The sequence below is a fragment of the Octopus bimaculoides genome, chromosome 1 (assembly GCF_046866305.1).
Source record: "Octopus bimaculoides isolate indiv1 chromosome 1, ASM4686630v1, whole genome shotgun sequence".
NCBI lineage: Eukaryota > Metazoa > Mollusca > Cephalopoda > Octopoda > Octopodidae > Octopus > Octopus bimaculoides.
This window is the reverse complement of record NC_142928.1, coordinates 139,889,730-139,913,512: the sequence shown is the minus strand read 5'-3', so window position 1 is coordinate 139,913,512 and position 23,783 is coordinate 139,889,730. Positions and strand designations below refer to the sequence as shown.

The window sequence follows — 23,783 nt, the reverse complement described above, 5'->3', positions numbered from 1 at the left end:
AGTTGCAAATCAAGCTTCTTAATCGCACAATCTGAAATCACCTGATTCTTTAAAACTCTTTCAAAATTTAAATATAGATTAAACACAATCTTAGTTCTCAGGATCTGATTTTTTTAAAACCAATAACACATCCGTGCTGATCATATGTTGATCATAAACAACACCCATAATAGAACGTCCAACGCGCTATTACTTGAGGTCTCTGGCTGAGACTTGGAACAGTAAAACAAAGCAACAACAGTAACAATAAGAAGAAAAAGAATGACCATACTGTTAAAGCGAGAAGACTAGATATAATTATAGCGTACCAAAAAAAAACAAGACAAATAGTGTGAAGTCATAGACTTTGCAATACAATATGATATTAGAAATTATACCAAAGAAATTGAAAACAATTGAGAAATATGTGAACCTAGCAAAATAGATAAAGAAATGATAATTATTTCTTTGGTAATTGGTGCACTAGGCACAACATCCAGCCTACTACTTAAGAGGCTGAAGGAAATCGGAGTTGAGACTGCAGAAAAATGCAGTCTGGAATTCTGCAAGTCACTAAAAAATTCTTGGGATTTGAGGTGAACTGCTGTCACAAAACTTCAAAACATCCCTACTAACATGTAACAGTTATGATGATGATGATGATGCTGATGATTTCTTTCATTATATAAATAATAATAGTAACAATAATAATAATAATAATAATAATAATAATAATAATAATAATAATAATAATGATAATAATAATAATAATAATATACAGACAAATGGTTGAAGGAAACTGAAACAGAATGCCCGGTAGAGCTCCTACAAAAAGTTTGTCTCTTAGGGACAGCAAAGATTATCAGAAGAGTTCTAAACTGAAAAACTTGTGGATAAATAAGGTTACAATGTAGTAACCCGCTATCCACATAATTCCTACAAAGAATGAGACCGAACTTGAGACAAACCGAAATAAAAATAACGAGAACTACTACTACTACTACTACTACTACTACTACTACTACTACTACATCAATGAGAAAGATTCCATTTGGTTGCTCGGCCTGCTAGAAATTTCCTTCAAATCATATCCTACTGTCTTTCAAAACAGAAAGGATATTGGATAATGTAGCCTCTCATCATTGCCCGAACGTGTTTCATGATAGATCTGCCAAATCAGAACAGATGTAGGTTTAATGAACAAAGACAACATTGAATTTGTGTTTGATGTTATTCTAATGGACTTAATTTTCATAAAAATGATTGCGTAAGTTTTACTGAGAACTGGACTATATTTGGAATAAGAACATTTGGAAAGAAAAATATAACAGTTAATTTTGTTTAGGTCTTTAATTTGTCCAAATCATCAGGGCCGAGGCTGTATTATAGCCTCAAGATCAATAATATTTTAGCGTCGATGACGAGAGCCCAAAGTGACCATATAATATTTGAAAGTGATGTATCAGAATATTGCGGAGAAATGTATTTTCATTGTAGAAACATCTTTGGCTCGTAGTTAATTTGAAGAATCCGCATGCGGCTACCAGTGAACACTTGTTGCTGACGAAGCGCAAAGAGATAGAAATAGGTATATAGCAATGCTGCCAGCGCTGCTGTACTACTTTCGTCAGTTGCTGATATATTTCTGTGCTTTTTAACGCCATACGTCTATAAGAGATGCTTTCTAGAAACGAATACCGCAGTTTATAAGGCTTTGAACGATGCGTCTATTTTACGTATGATATACAAATTGCTATTTCATTTATAATTAATTAAATACCTTGCTATGATAAGAGAAGTTTTCATAAGAAACTACAGAGATGTAGATGTGAATCAAGCTAAGCAATTTAATGTTGCAACGATTCTGTCTAGTAAACAGATGTGGGTTATTCTGTTTGTATTGGCTTGTGGTCAATCTTTCACCAATAGAAATTTGTAATGATTCAATGGGACCAAGCTGATAACCCTAAATAGTGGCGAGAATTGAACACAGAATGATTAGATATCTATCTATGTATACCATCAAACTGGCGTGTCAAGAACATGTGCTACCTCTATCCCATACTAACGTCAAGTGGAATTGTATAGAAACCACGCTATTGATCTACCGAAAAATAAATCGAGATTTTCATTCGCGATATGAAAGATGTCAAAAAAGAGCTTAGAAGCCACTGACAGCGAAAATAATTAAGTGTCTATATGTACGTACGTACATGTGTATGAATGTGCGTATGTATGTACGCGTACACACATGACATACATGCATATAAGAGTAAAGTCAGGAACACATAAACGTAACAATATTAGTAATACTAAAATAAAATATAACAAAATTTACGAACTTCCTCTCTGTAGATAATCCGAAAGTGAAATGACACGAAAGTGGATTGCGGATCGTGAGATGAAGCTCATTAAAACTAAACAACAACATAAACAATAAATGCACAAAATAAAATAAAAATTTACCAAATTATTAAACCAACGATAACGTATTCATTAACTGACAATATCTCATTATCACATATATATATATATATATATATATATATATATATATATATATATATATATATATATACACATATATATATATGTATAATTTTTACTTCCTAATTATTTCATTTTTCAATCTACTTCTTCTTCTTCTTCTTCTTCTTCTTCTTCTTCTTCTTCTTCTTCTTCTTACTTTATTTCTTTTACTTCTAAGTTGTTCATTATTCTCATAACGTAGATTTGCATAATGAAGGAACGCTTCTTGAGATACATTAAGCCTGATGTCTATATGTCAGAAAAATGACATATATGACAGCAAAAAAGTGGGGTTGGGAGTTAAACTGAAAAATAATCTGTCTGTAATAATTATTTAAGTCAAAGGCTACTCGAATGCTGTCTAGTCATTCATTGATCCCACCTCTCTCTCTCTCTACCACCACCACCACCACTCAGCAAACTGTCGGTCTTCCGCCTGCTTTTCCGGGGCAGTCAACAGCAAACATATATCTTCCTTTATCTTCGTCTTTCGTCATTTCATATTCACACTTGTTTCTTGTACAATTTATTTATTCGTCGCATGACATAAAATGTTCCTTGCTGTCGCATTTGTTCGTGTTTCTTTCCAACTTTTATATTAGTTATATGATTAAAGGGGAAAAAAACACAAAGGAGAAAACTGGGCTTTTGCTTCTTGTTCCTTTACCTTTATCTATTTTTTTGTTGTTGTTCTGTAGCTCCTCTAGATTAACCATAATCGTGCAGATCTATGATCAAAGGCATTCCCTGATAGTGACCATCACGTTTTATTCAGAATATGTTGGTCTATATTACCTAATGTGCCCTTCCATTATCGGAATGTAGGGTGATTTGAAGGAAATTTAGCAGCCATTCTACAGGATCGAGTGACAAATAGAAACTTGCTCTTCTTGAAATTGTTGCTACAATAGTTGTTTGCAGTGGTTATTATTGTTGTTGCTGCTCTTATTATCGCCGGAGGCGCAATGGCCCAGTGGTTAGGGCAGTGGACTCGCGGTCGTAGGATCGCGGTTTCGATTCCCAGACCGGGCGTTCTGAGTGTTTATTGAGCGAAAACACCTAAAGCTCCACGAGGCACCGGCAGGGGATGGTGGCGAACCCTGCTGTACTCTTCCACCACAACTTTCTCTCACTCTTACTTCCTGTTTCTGTTGTGCCTGTAATTCAAAAGGGCCGTCTTTGTCACGCTATGTGTCACGCTGAGTCTCCCTGAGAACTACCTTAAGGGAACACGTGTCTGTGGAGTGCTCAGTCATTTGCACGTTAATTTCACGGACAGGCTGTTCCGTCGATCGGATCAATTGGAACCCTGGACGTCGTAAGCGACGGAATGCCAGCAATATTATCGCCATAATCATTGCTGTCATTGTAACTATTGTAGACACCATATTAAGTCATTGATGAGTTCTGATCATAAACTTAATAAAATAATCCTTTCTACTATAGGCATAAGGCCTGAAATTTAGGGGAGGGAGATAGTCGATTACATCGACTCCAGTGCGTAACTAGTACTTAATTTATCGACTCCGAAAGGATGAACGACAAAGTCGACCTCGGTGGAATTTGAACTCAGAACTTAGCGTCAGATTCAATAAGATTAAGACTTGGGAGTACACACACACACACACACACATATATAAATGAAAATGTGTAGTTAATGCAGTAACGAATAGTGAAAGACGTATATTGAGTGCACAAACGGACGGAAAACAAAATGAGAAGGTCCCTAATTCTTCATCAGTTATCAGCCAGATATCATACCATTAATAATAAGACTGAGACGCTTCCCATTCTGGCGGTGACCGCGAAAGTTGCGGAGAATATTGGACCAAGAACAAACAATACATGGAATACAGGCGATGCAGAAATAGACATACGAAAGTGAATAAATGTAATTCAAGACGATGGACGAAGGACATATACGAGATAAATAAGAAACGAACAGAATACAGCCTTAGGGCCAAAGGAGCGAATGGTTCGTAACGCCTAGAGGGCAATCCTAAGGAATTAGAAAGGCAACAAATAGACGACCGGTCAACTACGCGACCGGTGAAAAAAAATGGGAGAGAAAAAAGGTGCATTCATTATACGTTTTTTACTTTTTGTTTGTGCATTTAATATACATTTTATTCATTTATTATGTAACGAAACGCAATGCACCCTAGTTTATATATATATATATATATATATATATATATATATATATATATATATATATACACGACGGGTACTGAAAAGTTTCTGGCTTTGGGTAAAAGAAAATACTAGAGGATCATTTCATTACGATTCTATTCAATATATTTCTCTCTGTTTCACACGCTTATTGCAACGGCCATTCAGATTTTCTAAGCCTTGTAAAAGAATTCGGATGGCTGGACTCCAACCTAGCGTTTCACGATACCTTTAAAGCCAGAAACTGTTCAGCACCCCTCGTACACACACACACACACACACACACACACACACACACACACACACACACACACACACACACATACATACATACATACATACATACGTACATACAAATATATATATATATATATATATATATATACACATATATTTATATATATGGGAGAATTTACGAAAAAAGCAACAGACTAGGACAGGTGGTGTAAAGAACAAATGGATGTATTAGTTTAACGCTCGGGAATAGAGAAAGTCTTTGACGTTTCGAGCCTACGCTCTTCAACTGAAAGGAACAAAGAAAGAAACAAGGAGAAAAAATATAGAGAGAGAAAAAAAAAGGAGAAAAAAATATAAATGTAGTGGTCAGCGATCTATCATGGCGAATGTCGGACAGAAGGATCACACAGGAGAGTTAAGAAAAGGGGGAGATAACAAAGAAGTGGTGAACCCAAGACGAGAAGCTGCGTGTGTGTGAGAGAATGCTGGTGATCTTAACGTATGCATGTGTGTATGTAGGTGTGAAGGTGTGGATCAGTCTTTTTCTTGACTTGTAGATTCAAAAACGAAAGTGACTGCTTCAACGTTATCTTCAGCTTTCACTGTGATTATATTATCATTGCAGGCTGATGCCCATTGACAAGTTGTGATCGTATCTGTAAGTATCAAAGCCCTCTGCACGTAATAATAACGAAAGTCAATTAACATGTTGTGAAGTCATAGATTGTAAAGTTTTTCCTGTTGAACTACTGTTCCATGGCGCTTCTGAAAGCAAATCTTTGACATCCTGAAGAACTATCTTTCAAAGAGAACCTTTTTACATGTCTGTACTCAAACGTTTTCGTTTAGTTTACTAATTCATCTCTTCTAAAGAAATTCAAGGTTCTTTTCTCTGACAGATGACACAGCAATCACTACGAGAGCGAACGGATTAGTGAAAAGTGTATACAATTCTAATGACGCCAACAACATACAATTTTTACTGGTAAAATTAAAGTTTCTGAAATAGAGAAATTCGAATGACTGCTTTGGCCATGTCTACAGGAGATGTGGGTTCGTTATATTGGAATCGATATATTGTATATTGGAATCGATACAATCGGCTACCCCTTCTCTTAGAATTGCTTGACTTGTACCAAAGTTACAAAGAATTGTTTTCTTCTGGCTCTTTACCTTGTGACTTCAAATTCTGTTAAAATGACGTTTGCATTTCATCTTTTCGAGGTTGTTAACATAAAGTACCAGTCAAGTACTGGAGTCGTTATAATCTTCTTTCAAAATTGCAGGTCTTGTGCCAAAATTAGAAAGAATTATTTTTTAGTTTTATGCCACGTTTTCTTTTCGTCTGACTATATCCCTTTGGAGCTGTACGTTGCTTGCGTAAACTTTTAGCTTATTCTGACGTATTTACACTTCTTCAACTAACAAGAAGAGACAGCTCATCTTTCTCCCCTCTCTCTCTCTATCGCCCCCTCTGTATGTGTATGTGTATGTGTGTGTATGTGTGTGTGTGTGTGTGTGCGTGTATACATACATACATATATATATCGATGCGAGTATTTTAGTATAAAATTAAAATTAGCGTCAATGTGAAAACGTACGCGATAATTTGTTAAACATTACAAAGTATGTTCTTCTTGCTAAGACAGGCAATTATATTACAGACGAGGTGGCCATATTTCTATGTCAAACTTTCATTTACAACACTTCACATAAATATTGTTGTCTATGTAGATGAACAGTCTATGAGTAATAATATCAACATATCATGGGCAAAAAGAAATCTATCCTACTTGACATTTCTACCGCAACTTTTTTTTTTAACCTGGGTGGAATTGTTTACAATATTTCACTTTCCTAACTATACTGTATACACATTGAGTGAAATTATTCAGCGACATTCTGCCTAGTAGCATTGTTCATATTATTGAAGACAGAAAGACAATAAAACAATTTTTGTATTACCTACAGGCACACATTAACAGACACACACACACATACTCTCATGCATGCAAAGGTATATGCATATGTGTATCTATACATTTATGTATATATATATATATGTATACATGTGTGTGTGTGTGTGTATGTGTATGTGCGTGCGTATATGTATCTATATGTATGCATATATATATATATATATATATATATATATCCATATACACATAGACACGTACATACATGTATATATATATATATATATATATATATATATATATATATATATATATATACATACACCTGTATGCATATACATACGTAGATATGTGTATCAGTGTCTGTAATAGTGTTACATGCAAACTTGTGTGTCTATACATGTTTGTCTGTGCGTATGTGTGTGTGTGAATGTGTTCGTGTGTGTGTGTGTGTGTGTGTGTGTGTGTGTGTGTGAGTGTGTGTGTGTGTCTCGGTGCGGAATCCTTGTCAGTTTGTTAAACAAATATATTTCTACATATGAGTTCTGTTGATCTTACCAATAACCACTAAACATTTAAAGTTATTCTAAAATAATGTTGCTACGTAGTTCAGTCATATCTTGCCAAAAAATAAACAACTTCTATGAGTCAATCTTGATTATTTAATTACAATGAAGAGAAATTCATTTAAAACAAAAACCGGCTGACATGTTTTTTCGGTTTATTTTGGTTGATGTGAACACCTTTCTTTCTTAATACACTATCAATCACACCGGATAGATAAAATACGACAAGAGATATACTGTTAAAATATAGTAATGATTGTGACACTAATTCAGAAGATAAACATGAAGTTAGAAGTAACCCCGTTTCGTACATTTTATCGAGAGATGTTGCACAGAAATATGAGCAGTTTATTATGATATCTCTTGTATACCTAAACAGAAACAATCTAGCTAGAGCTATTCTATCGTTATATAAGCGACCTAAACAACGGCTTAAGGAAGGGAATTGATTGAAATGGGTCCTTTTGAAGAGGAGCTCTTACAGTACAGTAATCTGTCACTTTTTCTCTTTGTCATCGATTTGAAATTAGATACCCAAGTTCTCCCTTTCATTTGATACACTATTTTCACTACAAACAATTAGGTGTGTTTAGGTAGGTATATCTGTAAAATGAACGATAAAGGCAGAACGAGCAACGACATTATTTCACCTCGTTGACATTGGAATCAACATTCCATCTGGCAAATAGTGTATGTATGTGTGTGTAAAGGTAACACAGTCGCGTTAACAAAAGGATGTGCGTTCGAATCCAACACGATAGGAAAGTCTTCTTTTTTTCTGTTGGGGGCTTATATGCCCCTTTATTAGACTATTTTCCTTAGTCATTGCACGGTGATCGCTATAAGATTTAACCTTATATAAAAATACCATTATTATTATTTACAGAATTGTAAAACACGGCACCGTATACAAAAAAAAGACATTCGTACTGAAAGCATATATATATATATATATATATATATATATATATATATATATATATATATATACTAGCAGCTAAACCCGGTTTCACCCGGTCGGTTTGGATGATGTGGCTGTAAAACCTGTTCTGTGTAAGCATTCAACTTGTTTGGGAACGCTTACGTTAAAAACAATTTTAGAATGACTTCTTTCTGTCAAAACGCTAAAAATAACTGATCAACAACAAAAAAAAAAAACAACCAAGCTTCAACCAAATCAAAATATAGACCCAAATACTAAGCGAACAAAGATGAACCATCCCATTTCCATTGCGCACGCACACGCGCACACAAAACACACACACACACACACACACACACACACATACATACCCCCTTTTTACATGCACACGCATATATTCACACAGAGCTGAAATGCTGTTTGATTAATTTTTTTCAGCGTACAATTTTCATCAGCCCACTACCAAGTATGACATCACCCCTTCCTTCCTTATTCATCTATCACCCCTTCCTTTCTCATTCATAAACACAAGAGTAGTATTATAGTAGATTGTCTCAGTGACCATGGCAGCTATGAGAAAAATACAGAGCCCAGCAACACCACTGGATCATTCGACACATCTGTGTGATTTTTCGCACAATTCCACCCAGCCATTTGAACGTGAATCCCAAGACAAGAAAGAATCGCCCATGTCAAATTTATATGTATAGATATATACAGTAGTACCTCGGTTTACGAACGTCTCTGATCACGAATAAATCGTGCTTTATATATAAATAATGCACGATTTATTCGTGATCAGAACTGTTCGAAAACCAAGGTTCTTCTGTATATGGATATTTTTCTATATTCATACATGCATATATATACATACACACAAATACATATACATATATACACACATACAGATTTATACATATATATATATATATATATATATATATATATATATATATACACACGCATATATATACATACATATACACACATGCACATATATATATTTATATATACACACACACACACGTACATACAGACACACACATATATATGCATATAAAAAGATAGAGAAGGAGAGAGAGAGTGAGAGGGAGAGAGAGAGAAAGAGATAGAGAGAGATGAACAGATGAATAGAGAGATAGAAAAATGATTGATTACAGATTGCAAACTCTTCCGTTCGAAACTGAACTCTTCCGTTCGAAACTGAACTCTTCGAAGCTATGAAATAAAGACGCGGAATCATCAATAAATTGAGTGCAGGGTGGGGAAAGGGGGGCGGGTAGATGGGAGATTGAAACAGAGCGAAATATGGATAGAAATCTGTTAGGTTCTATTCGTGGAGAATGATGATTGAAATGAAGTGATCGCATTCAAATAATACGAAGGAAAGACAGACTTGAAAAGAAAAGTTGTATAAATGGTCAGGGAATAAAACTCAATTGTGTATGTGTGTGTGTGTGTGTGTGTGGGTGGGTGGGTGGGGGTTTGTAATTCCCTACGCTTGACAACCGGTGTTGGTTTGGTTACATCCCTGTAATTAAACTAACTGTTCTGGAAAAGAGACCTATTGGATAATTACCGGTTTGAAAAATAAATACTCGTGTCGATGTTTTCGACTAAACTCTAACCACTAGCCATGCGACTTTCCACACACACACACACACACACACACACACACATATATATATATATATATATATATATATACATATATATGTATGTATGTATTCATGTATATACATACATATATACTCGGAGTTTTATCATGGCTACTGAATAATTGTCACATATTATTTACAATATCGATTAACGTTCCCCACTCAGAACTGCTGATTTTGTATCAAAATTAATAAGAATTGTTTCTGCCCACTTTCGTCGCTCTAAAACATTGTTCCTGTGTAGAACTTTGTCCTCTTGAAAACCTGTTTCGCGGAACTCGGATGAAGAAGAAATAGTAATTGCAGTATTTATAATTAATAATTGCTCTCTGCTTCGTTTTTGAATAATTTATATCTTGGCCGAACTTAATTATATGTATATGAGTGAGTTTGTGTATACATTCATGTGTCTGTGCGTGTATGCATATATATATATATACACACACAAACACACACGCACGTACGCGCGCGCACATACACATACACGCACAAAATATCTATTATATATGCATTCAATAATTATAGAAAAATAAAGGAAGTTTCTGAAACAGAAAAAGAACTGTAAAAGATGGTGAAGAAGGCAGCGACACCGACAACGATTTGATGATGATGATGATGAACATGATGATGATGGCGGCGGCGCCGGTGGTATTAGGGATGAAGGTGATGAAAAGGAGGAGGAAGAAGAGGAGAAGAAAAGGAAGGAGGAGGGGTTCATATATATATGTACATACATATGTATGTAGGTATGTACGTGTGTAATTGTGTACATGTAGTGAGAAAGAGAAAGAGAGGGAGAAGAAGAAGAAGAAGAAGAAGAAGAAGAAGAAGAAGAAGAAGAAGAAGAAGTAGAAGCAGAAGAGGAAGAAGTAGAAGAAGAAGATAATGATGATGGCGATGATGGGAAAACTATCCGCTAGGTTTTGGTAGTAGTGATATTAAAGGTGATAGGTAGTTTAGGTAGAGTTAACAACAACACCAGCACCTCCGCCCACCACCAACACCACACCACACCTCAACTCTTTCATATTCTTATCTCTTCCAACATCAACATTTCCCATCTCGATTATATTTATTGACATCACCATAATCATCTATGATGGTCATCGTTGATGTTATTTCTAAACTTTCCTGTTCAATTTCTTTATATAATTACTTGTCGCTGGCAGACACTTTAATCTACACGGATTGATTATACAGTTTGTTGTTGTTGTTGTTGCTGTGTATTTTTTATTGTTTTCTGCTTTTGTCAATTTTGTTGATTTTATTCATTTCTTTCTTTTTTTTTTGTTTCGTATATGTGTTTCTTTAATCCATTTTAGACACCGTTTGCATCTTGTCACCTCAATTGGACCGCTGTAGTGGTATAGCTTGTCAGTTAAAGGTGTAGAAAAGAACATAGAAAAGGAAAGACGGTTGTGGAGAAAATTGGAGGATAATAAATAAATAAACAAATAAATAAACAAGTATATCTCCTTTGTACCCGAAACCTGCAAGGATTTGGGTTTTGTGATGACCATTTAAGTCGTAGGACGGGAATCACGATTTTTACATTCGCCAAACACCTACCGACTTCACACTGATCGTTTTCCGATTTTCTGCTTCATTTCATATATTTTTGTATTTGTATAAGGTACAGGTCAAACGAGAATGGAGGAATATTGGTTTCAAATTTCGGCACAAGGCTAGCATTTTTTAGGGTAGGGTCAAAGTCGATTACATCAACCTCTGTATTCAACTGGCACTTATTTCATCGACTCCGAATGGATAAAAGGCAAAGTCGACCTCGGCGGAATTTGAACCAAGGACGTGAAGACGGACGAAAAGCCACCGGTCCCAGGGCTCTGTCACTTTTTGTATCCGGCCTGGAAGTTGTTTTCCGTAAGCGAGTCAAGGACCTTCTGCGATTCGCTCTGGTAACTATTCTGCCAGCTCACCGCCTTAATAATCTAGGAATATTGGAATATCGGAATCTACTGCTATCTAGAGGGTAAAAAAAAAAACTAACGTTCATTCCACACATGAAACTACTGCGAAGCGCTCAAGGCACGGCACTATATTACCCACCGCTTCACCAGTCAAAGAAGGTGCCTCTGTATGGTCAGTTGATCTGCTAGAAATATCAACCAAATGTCTCTCAAGTAACACTCTAGAATCCTAAAATAAAAATAAAAAGGTGAGGAGATATATATATTAAGATTAATATGATTTTTGATACACTTGTCTATTGCTTAAAAAATACTGGTTATTTCGACTCTTGAACGTCTTTGATAATAGATTAATTTAATCAGAGATGACATCGGGCTAAACAACAATAAGACTACATTACAGCATACTTCGCGATCATGGTGACCATGATCGAGCAAACCTATGCACACTGAAAGGCGTTACTGTCAGGACAATCTTCTCTGAGTGTCCATTATCCTGTGTATCCATTTTTCAAAACGGTTGGATCTGATTTGAGGAAGATTTAGCTGCCGTGTCTATAGAAAGGAAATCTTTTTTAATAAGATACTTGCTTATGGACTTCATCTAGATCTTATCTCCATAGTCAGAAGTCTTCCTTCAAACAGAAAAGCCAAAGAAAAACTTCGACGTGGTCACTTGATACCTCAGAAAAAATAGCCAAATTTCTCTTATACCAGATTATACCGTTTAAAAAACGAAGGTCATGTTGGTTAATGTAGTACTATGTACGTAACATAAGAGAAATAAATGAGATGGTCATGGATTGAAATCCTTTAACCACAGCTTTGCCTCGTCAGGGTTGATTTGGGACAAAAACTACAACTGGTATATTTTTCCAACACAGGCAAAGATGAAAAACGATGAAACAGGCTTCAGTGGGATTGAAACACAATGTGTAAAGGAGTGTAACTAAGTACCGCAAGGTACTTTGATCCAATGCTCTGCTGATTCAGCCATCAGCCGTTCTGATGCTCTTGTCGATTATCCGGAACAGCCCAAAGTAAAGTCATCTGCATGCATGTTTGAATCCAGAAATATACGCTTCAAAACATCTTCATCCATCCATCCATCCATCCATCCATCCATCTATTTTCTCCGCCTGCTATTCCGGGGAGGGTTCTGAGGTTTGAGTCCTCAAGCATCTCCTTCCTTAGGGTCCTATTACAAACAACCATCATTACAATTTCCTTCTGGATTCTCAATCGTGACCAACTGAGACTATGGATATTATCTAACCGTCTCACTTTTGGTCTACCCCAGGAACTCTTGTCGGTTAATTCAGCTTGAAGAATCTGTCATGCAATCCTTTCTTGCGACATTCTGACCAGATGCCCATAGTATCGGAGCTGTGATCCCTCAATGCAGACAAGTAGTGGCTCGACTTGTAGACATTCCCTAATCTCCGAACTACTTATCCTATCGAGTAATGTTACTGCAGAGATCCTTTGGAGAAGCCTATATTTTGACCAGTTGTATTCTCAAGCGTACTCTAGACATATTTCTAAAGCAATATTTTTAAAATGGCCATTTTTCGGAGCGAGAAAGAGATTCATGATAGCCACTTATTAAAACAAGCACTGTTAATACATTTATGAAAGGCATTACCATCACACCGTGTATTTCCCTTCCCTTAAAATATGTCTTTTGTGCTTCAAAATAAAACAATCTTTTTCGTTAGCATCTATATAAAGACAGTTCTCATATGTGTTTATTACCTACTTGGTCACGTGATAAGGCCTCTCTGGAAATGCGTTTTCGTTGTTGGTCTTATTATTGTTGCTGTTTTTTTTTCCTTTCTTTCTTTTAACTAGCAGATACATGTACTTTTTAAAGAGAAAATTGGTAATTCAACGGCCAAGTGTTTCATTGTCAAATAAATAACTGATATGACATACGGTCAACAGAATGATGTGATTCACTAAACTTAGTCACCACATCAAAGGGTAACAGAAGCTGTTTTATCACCGAGCCGTCGACCAAGTGTTTCTTCTGTTAACATACGACCGGTGAAATATTTTCCATGTTCCCCACTGGCCTCTCACCGACTCTCTTGTTTCTTGTCTCTCCTTTTTTTTTTTTTACCTGACATTAAAAAAAAAAAGAGAAAAAGTAGCTGTTCAAATAGTATGGAAATTGGGTATTATGTAAGTATAGTACGTCTGTTTCTCAATACATAAATACTTATACACATACATTCACATTTGAATTCAAACACACGTACGAATGCAGTTACATACATACATACATACATACATACATACATACATATACACGCCTGAAATTACATGTACAAATATATACACATCGTGTATGCAAATATATACGTGTGTTTGTGTGTGTGTATGTATATCATATTTGTATGTGTATATATATCATATGAACTCAAAACATGCGTGTTTGTGCAGTGTGCGTATTTATGTGTTTGTGTGTGTACTTATTGTGTTAACGCAGAAACACCGCATATTTGTGTGCGTTTGTGCGCGTGTGTGCGCGCGCGCGCGTAATGTGTGCGTGCGTGCGTGCGTGTGTAATGTGTGTGTGTGCGTCCGTGTGTGATGTGTGTGTGTGTGTGTGTGTGTGTGTGTGTGTGTGTGTGTGTGTGTGTGTGTGTTTAACTGAAAGCAAATATCAAATATATAAAGTTTCGATTTATTAAAAAGAAAATCAACAGGTTTCAATAAACTGTTTTAAAGATATATTTTACTTGTTTTAGTCAGTAGAGTGCAGCCATACTGAACCATCACCTTGAAGAACTTCTGATCGAATGACTCAATCCCAGTACTATTTTTCTAAAGCCAGATACTAATTCTCTCCGTCTCTTTTGCCGAACTTCTAAATTACAGGAACGTAAGCACAGCAACACCAATTATCATGCACCGATGGAGGAAAAGCACACAGACACAGACACAGATATATATATATATATATATATATATATATATATATATATATATATATGACGGGCTTCTTCGACATTCCGTCTACCTAATTCCCTTACAAGGTTTTGGTTGGCCCGAAGTTATAGTAAAAACACTTGCCCAGGCAGTGACCTGAATAATAATAATAATAATAATAATAATAATAATAATAATAATAATAACATTGAAAATTACCTTAAGAATGAGAACCCAGGTTCGAAATGTCCCCAAAACACCTGGTGAAGGCTGGAGGGTATATCAGCCGAAACGTTGTGTTAACAACAAAAAAGATGAAAACAAATATCCATCAAATGTAAATAATGTAAATTATGAAAATAATGTACATAATTCCTCATCACTTAAATATAGAACTGTATTAGTTATCTAAGTTCAAATCTTGTCGATGTTACCTCTGGTTTCCATCATTTCAAAGGTTGATAAAATGTAAGACCAATAAATTATTTTGGGACGATTCAATCGGCTATTCCTCACATCCCAGATTTGTAGCCACATGCCTGTGTAATACATCAATATTACTGAACCGAAAGGCGGCGAGCTGGAAGAATCGTTAGCATGCCGGGCAAATGCTTAGCGGCATTTCGTCCGTCTTTACGTCCTTAGCTCAAATTCCGCCGAAGTCGACTTTGTCTTTTATCATTTCAGGGTCAATAAAATGAGTACCATTTCAGCACTCGGGTCGATAAAATGAGTACCATTTCAGCACTTGGGTCGATGTAATCGACTTACCCCCTCCCTCGAAATTGCTGGCCTTGTGACAAAATTTGAAATTGATGTTCCTGAACCGAAAAGGCCTGCGACCTGGCAGAATCGCTAGCACGCCGGACAAAATGCTTAGCGGCATTTCGTCTGTCTTTACACCCTGAATTCAAATTCCGCGGAGATCGACTATGCCTTTCATCCTTTCGGGGTCAATAAAATAAGTACTAGTTGAGTACTGGGGTCCATGTAATCGAATTACCCTATCCCTCGAAATTGCAAGCTTTGAACTAAAATTTGAAATCAATATTATTGAACCGAAAGATTGCGATGGAATAGCAGAGTCGGTATAGCATCGGACATATAATGTGAAGTGGCATTTAATTGCATCAAATTAAGGTGTGAGCTCAAATAGAGCCAAGATTTAAATTGCATATCATCTTTCTCGAGTTGATAAAACAACGGAGTAGTCAAGTACTGGAGTTGACAAAATTGACAAAAGCTCCCACGTTTCATTCATCTCACCGACAAACCTATGGCCTTGTGCATTCTTAAAATCATTATTAAACTGAAACTTAAGGCAGAAATCTGGTAGAATTGTTGAAGCATTGGACACAATGCTTTGCGGCATTTCTTCCAACTCTTTACGTTAGAAGTTCAAATTGCACCAATATCAAGTTTACCTCTCAGCCCGCAAGAGTCGATAAAATGTACCAGTCAAATACTGGGATTGACGATATGGACATATCTCCTCCTCTAGAAAATGGATGATCTTGTGCCTAGATTAGAAATCGTTATTAAATTGAAACTTAAGGTGGTGATCTGATAGAATCGTTAGAACGCCGGACAAAATCCTTAGCAGCATTTCGCCCATCTTCACCGTTCTGAGTTCAAATGCCACTGAAGTCGATAAAATAAGTACCAGTCAAGTACTGGGGTCAGTGTAAACGACTTAACTCCTCCCCTCAAAAGCCACTAGTTCTGTGCTAAAATTTGAAGCCATTATAAAATTAAAACTTAAGGCGGCGAGCTGGCAGAATCATTAGAATATCGGACAAAATACTAAGCGGTATTTTCTCCGACTCTTTCTGTTCATAGTTTAAATTCCGCTGAGGTCGACTTTACCCTTTCCTGTTCTGGATTTGATAAAATAATATATCAGTCAAGTTCTGGAGCGGATCTCCCATTTTTAAAAGCTGGTGGTCTCGTCCCTAAATAAGAAACCATAGTTAAATTGAAACTTCTAATAAATGGCAGTTAACGTTGTTATATTTACGTTGTTTTTATTCGCAGAATAACAAAGCTACGCTAAATAATAATATGTGTGTATCTATTGTATCTGTTAAAGTCACCTATTGGCTAGATCTTTTGGATAGTGATATTACATATGAGTATGCTTTGTGCTAGGTTTACAAGTTTCCGTTTTGTCTGTCCTCTTGTTCTTGTTTAAGTTTTTCTCCCCATTTCTCTATTTCCCCCTCCCTGTCCCTCTATTGTCACATCTCTCTACTTGTCTTTCTTTGTTGTTTCCTTACCCCTCTGTTACTTTTGCTAAATTTTCTTTCCTTGTTGATGTCTGGTTAGACCAAAAATGAAGGATATATATTTCTTTCAAGTTTAACATAAAAACCGAAAGAATAGACACCCCACTCTTTTTGCCTAACATCAACAAGAAAAGAAACGGAAAAGAAAAAGAGAGTAATAGAAAGGAAGAAACGATAAAGAGAGAAGGTGAGAGATAGAGACAGAAAAATAAGCAGGCGTAGAGAGACAAAATGATAAGAAGGAACGAAAATTTAAGGAAACAAAAATAGAGAAAAATAGTTGAAGAGAGAAAAAAGGCAACTCAAAGAAGCGAACAGCAAAACTTATGAGGTCAACGATTGACTTTGTCAGATACAATAACGCAGATTGTCTGAGGCAGATCTGAAATGGACGAGGAAAGATTTTGATAGCTAGTAATATATGATGTCACTAGAAATATATAATTGCTTCTAATATAGGCACAAGGCCATCAAGTGGGAGGATGCGTGTTAGTCGATTGATTCGACCATAGTAGTTTACTGGGGAACTTTGTGGTTTTCGTCACTGTTTACAATTTTGTTCCAGTTGTTTTCAAATTTATTATGGATTAAATTTTTTATACTAATTATGAAAATGAAATTTATTTTCCCTATAAATCCATAATTAAAAAGTTATTAACCTTTAAAATTTGCAAAATTTGGGTATTTTAGCGAATCAGAAGCGAGTATTTTACATATCACCGTGGCGAAGAACTCTGTTTCCATAGTAACCAAAGATGCTGCGCATGCGCACAATGAGGAGAAGGAAATTCGAGAAAGTTAATCTATTTTATAAAATCCTTGAGTGTATTGCAAACTTTCGTTCTTGAATTTTTAATCTAATAAATGTCTGTTTTAAACAATGCTTTGATTGTTATTTCTAGCAACTCCTGTTGGTTTGTTCGTAGCTTCTAAATATTTAATTTGCTCGCGAATGTTTTTGTGTTAACTTTGCTCGTGTATATTTTAATGTTTTGTGTTGTATTTCTAGCAACTTCTGTTGGTTTGTTCGTAGCTTTTAAATATTTAATTTGCTCGCGAATGTTTCCATGTCTTTCACTGTTTACTGTAGCTAGTTTAATGTTTTTACTGTTTTTTTTGTGTGTAAGTATGTATGCTGGGGCACCGCTTCAAAGCTTTTAGTTGAACAAATCGACTCCAGTGTATATGGTGGCTGTCTACTCGTTAGAGAGCATGACCATCGCTGAGAAATATGTCAGCAATGCCTGTGCAAAGGTTTTAAACCGAGTGTGACTTCAACAACGCCACAACGACTCTCAGTAGCAATGCCAAGAAGCCTAGAAACAAGCAAAATATAAGAAACCCAGATCAGTAGAGCTGCGGGTTTTATATACAAGTTAGCCTTCTACTAGAGGAATGATTTGACAAAGACCAGGGGTCCCTCGTTCCCAGTAGACTTACTGCGCCCCCGGAAACCAATACGAGTATTTCTACGTTCCGGTCCATATCTGCCTGGAATGCATATATACGAAGGGGTGCTGAAAAGGTCCTGGCTTTAAAGGTATAGCGAAAAGTCTGGCTGGAGGCTCAACCTTCCGAGTTATTTTACAGGGCTTCGAAAAACCGAAGGAACGCTGCAATAAGTGTGTGAATCTGAGAAGGGAAAATGTTGCATAAAATCATAATTAATAAATCCTCCTGCATTTTCTCTTACCCAAAGCCAGGAAGTTTTCAGCAGCCCTTGTACATATGTAATACATACACATTATTGAATGGCGTTGACTCACCGAGTATATATGCATGTATAAATATATATATATATGTGTATGTATGTATGTATGTATGTATGTATGTATGTATGTATGTATGTATGTATGCATGTATGTATGTATGTTTGTATTATGTATTTGTGTGTCTGTGTTTGTCTCCTCACCATCACTTGACAAACCATAACTTAGCATTTCGGCAAAAGGTCGCGATAGAGTAAGTACTGAGCTTACGAAGAACAAGGCCTGGGGTCGATCTGTTCGACTAAAGGCGGTGCTGCAGAAAGGCCGCAGTCAAATGACTGAAACAAGTAAAAGAATAAAAGAATATATATATATATATATATAAGTATGTATGTACGTATGTATGTATATGTATGTATATGTGTGGTAAGAAGCTTGCTTCCCAACGACACGGTTCCGGGTTCAGTCCCACTGTGTAGCACTTCGGGCAAGTGTCTTCTACGATAGTCTCGGGCCTACTGGATTTGGTAGATGGAAACTGAAAGAAGCCTGTCGGTCACATATATGTATATAGCTATGTTTATATACATAGTGTTTATTTTAGTGTTTATCCCCATCACCGCTTGACAGTCAGTGCTGGTTTGTTTGCGTTCCCGTAACCTAGCGGTTCAGCAAAAGAATTGATTCTGGGGTCGATACGTTCGATTGAACCCTTCAACGTGGAGCCTCAGTGTAGCCGCAGTCCAATGACTGAAACACACACACACACACACACACACACACACACACACACACACACACACACACACGCACACACACACATACACACACACACACACGCACACACTGACGCACACACGCACACACATACACGCACACGCGCAAACACTTACATGTTTGTCGTATATTGTATATAAACATCTGTAGTATATGATGTGTGTTGTATACGTATAATATAATGTAATACAAAAATATAAAATGCACAATGGACTAAGAAAGAATTGCGCTTCAGTAAGTATGCCTTCTGAACAGATTAGACTAAGCAGGTGGTCCGAGTTCGTGGTTTGTTTTCTTTGGGCCATATTTGGCGACAGCAAACTAATCACTTGTCGACTTACTCTGTTTAATGAACAAGATGACAATTTCTCGGATTTCCTTACCCTTTGACCTAACCAATTGCTTCTATGTTAGTAATACGCAAATACCAATTACTTTATCTAAAGTAGTCACTTGACCTTTTTGTTGTTTCGTTTATTGTTTCATTGGATAAGAGGATCTACCGTGGCGTGTGTAACATTTGATTTATTCACTCGAAAAACATTTTTATTTTTTACTTATACTTACTTATATATCGTCCATTTCTTTAGAAAACGTGCTTCTTTTAAGTTAGTTTTCCCTTGTGAGTGGAGCGAGGGAGCTTCGAAATTGGAAGATCAGCCTGCTAGAAATATCAGCAAAAATTTCTCTCATATGATAACTCTCCAATGTCTTAAGAAAGGGAAGGACACACAATAAATACGTCAATGCTTACAGTATAACTGAGATGAACCACTACTACTACTACTACTACTACTACTACTACTACTACTACTACTAATAATAATAATAATAATAATAATAATAATACCAGTGGTGATCGGAGCGTTGGGCTGAATCTCATTGAAACTTCAAAACTTCTTAAGGTAACTGGAAATCCCATGCAAGATTGATGTCTTGCAAAAAGCAGCCTTATTGGGCACAGCGCACATCTTAAGGAAAGTATTATCTGCCTGAGGTCCTTGTTGTGACTTGACAGATGACTAAAGACTCCGGTGCACTTTTACCAACATTGTGTTACGAAGGAGGAGGAATAATGATAATAATAATAATAATAATAATAATAATAATAATAATAATAATAATAATAATAATAATAATAATAATAGTAATAATAATAATAATAATAACAACAACAACAACAATAATAATTTCAAATTTAGTCACATGAGCAGCAATTTTGGCGTAGAGGTTAAGTCGATTACATAGACCCCAGTGTTCAACTGGTACTTATTTTATCGACCCCGAAAGGATTAAAGGCAAAGTCGACCTCGGCATTTCGTCCAGCACGCTAAGGGATGATTTGAAACTGTATGGCAAAGATGAGACACAAGTAAGTTCCTTGGTGAACACGGTCCACTGTTTTAGTACTGATATTAGAATAGAATTTGGACTCAAGAAGTGCGGAGTAATCTACCTAAAAAGAAGCAAGGTACGGTCCCTAGCAAGGACAGAATTACCGAATAGAAACTTGATTTAGCAAATTGAAACGGAAAAGATACAAATACATTGGTGTCCCTGTGTCTCTTTCATGGTATGCACCAGGAGTGCAACGAGATAATGGAAAACGAAATGAAAGAGCAACTGAGGATAGAGTATTTCCGAAGATTGAGGTTGATGCTGTGCGTTCAAAATTGACTGGATGGAATAAATTCCAAGCAGTTAATACGAGGGCGATAGCATCACTTCGTTATGGAGTGGGGATTATAAAATGGCAAAAGAGAGAAATGAAGAAAATGGATACCAAGACCAGAAAAATGTTGACAGTACACGGAGCCTACCACCTTAAGAGTGACACCAATAAGCTGAACTTGTCCAGATGAAAGGGTGAAAGAGGTTTGATTAGTTGCGAGGACTGTATCGAAGTAGAGGAAAACGGCCTAGAGTGGTATATAAAAAAGATACCGTGGAGTCACTGAAAATTGTGACTAAAGAAAAATTTAACAAGAAAATGCATGGAAGAGAAAAATGTACGGTCAGTTTACAAGAGATGTGAACGCCAAGACAGATACAGAGGACCGGTGGCTATGGATGAGGAGGAGTGACCTGAAGATAGAGACAAGTACTCATATGCGCAGCTCAAGAACAAGCGTTAATGACCAATTATATGAAGTGGAGAATTGACAACACTATCGATAGCGACAAATGCAGAATGTGTGATGAGAGGGGTAAAACTGTATGACACTCTCTCACTCAATAATAATAATGATGATGATGATGATGATGATAACCCCTTCTACTACAGGCACAAGGCCTGAAATTTAGTGGGAGGGGGCAAGTCGATTACATAGACCTCAGTACACAACTGCTACTTAAGTTATCGACCCCGAAACGATGAAAGGCAAAGTCAACCTCGGCAAAATTTGAACTCAGAGCATAAAGACAGACGAAATGCCGCTAAGCATTTTGTCCGGCGTGCTTATTATTCTGCCAGCTCTCTGCCTTAATAACAATAATAATTCTTTCCAATATAGGCCCAAAGCCTGAAATATTTTGAGTGGAGTGGATTTGTCGATTAAATTGACCCCTGTATTCAATTTCAACTCTGAACATCTGTTGACCCAAATTAGATTTATAGAGTGGAGACCTAAGCCGAAGGATTACGTAGAAATTATATTGGGAACTTTTAACAATGTGAACCGATGAGAGAGCCTCTACGTTATGCTGTTGAAGCCTAGCTTGCGCCTTAAAAAAAAAAAAAGAGAAGAAAGAAAAAAAAAAGGAAAACTAAGGCTCCGGAGAGATTCGAACACTCGACCTCCAGTTTACTAGACTGGCGCTCTAACCAACTGAGCTACGGAGCCAGATAGAAAACCGTATCTCCTATTAGCCACATTACCAATTCATTTCATATCAGGAGTTGAGATAATCACCGCTGTCATCTTCTGAGAGGAATTATAATAATATAAAGAAATTTCAGACTTCTCATTATATGAGAATAGAATATTCTATTATATTAATAATAATATACTGAAGCTATTAACTGACTGATTCATGGATTTTAGCCAAACACATGCATAAATACATGCATGCATGCGTACATACATACATACATACAAACAAAATACCCTGTTGTTAATGTAGAAATTTCAATGAAGAAGCGATTATGGAGGGACAGTCGCACAAACACAAACACACACATACACACACACACACACATGTATATATATATATATATATATATATATATGTATATATATATATATATATATATATATATATATATATATATATATATATATATATATATATATATATATATATATATATATATATATATATATATATATATATATATATACGACGGGCTACTTTCAGTTTTCATCTACCAAATCCACTCACAATACTTTGGTCGTCCTGAGGCTATAATAGAAGACACTTGCCCAAGGAACCCGGAACCATGCGGTTGGTAAACAAGCTACTTAGACACAGCCACTCCTACTCCTATATCTATGTATCTATCTACCTATCTATCTATCTATCTATATATATATATATATATATATGATTGACCGTTGACTGAACACTATTCAATTTTTTTTCTCCGTGTTTTTCTCCTTGTCTCCGTATTCTTTCTGTTGAAGAGCGTAGCTCGAAACGTCAAAGACTTTCCGTATTCCCGAGCGTCATACTAATATATACTTTTGTTATTTACACCACCTGTCCTCGTCTGTTGTTATTTTTTGTATATTCTCCCATATATATATATATATATATATATATATATATATATATATATATATATATATATATATATATATATATATATATATATATATATATATACATATATATATATATATATATATATATATATATATATATATATATATATATATATATATATATATATATATATATATATATATATATATATATATATATACACATACATACATTCACACACAAGCACGCGCATATACATATGTGGCATATTCTTTTCTACTCTAGGCACAAGGCCCGAAATTTTTGGAGAGGGTGGGGCAGTCGATTAGATTGACCCCAGTACGCAACTGATACTTAATTTCTCGACCCGGAAAGGATGAAAGGCAGAGTCGACCTCGGTTGAATTTGAACTCAGAACGTAAAGACAGACGAAATACCGCTAAGCGTTTCGCCCGGCATGCTAACA

General features: G+C 36.0%; 1 non-coding gene across 1 annotated transcript; it reads right to left on the bottom strand.

The window, feature by feature from the left end:
• Positions 1–22,381: 22,381 nt before the first annotated feature.
• Trnat-agu (transfer RNA threonine (anticodon AGU)) lies at positions 22,382–22,455 on the bottom strand. The gene has a single exon. It is a non-coding gene; the product is annotated as a tRNA-Thr (tRNA).
• Between the last annotated feature and the right edge of the window lie 1,328 nt (positions 22,456–23,783).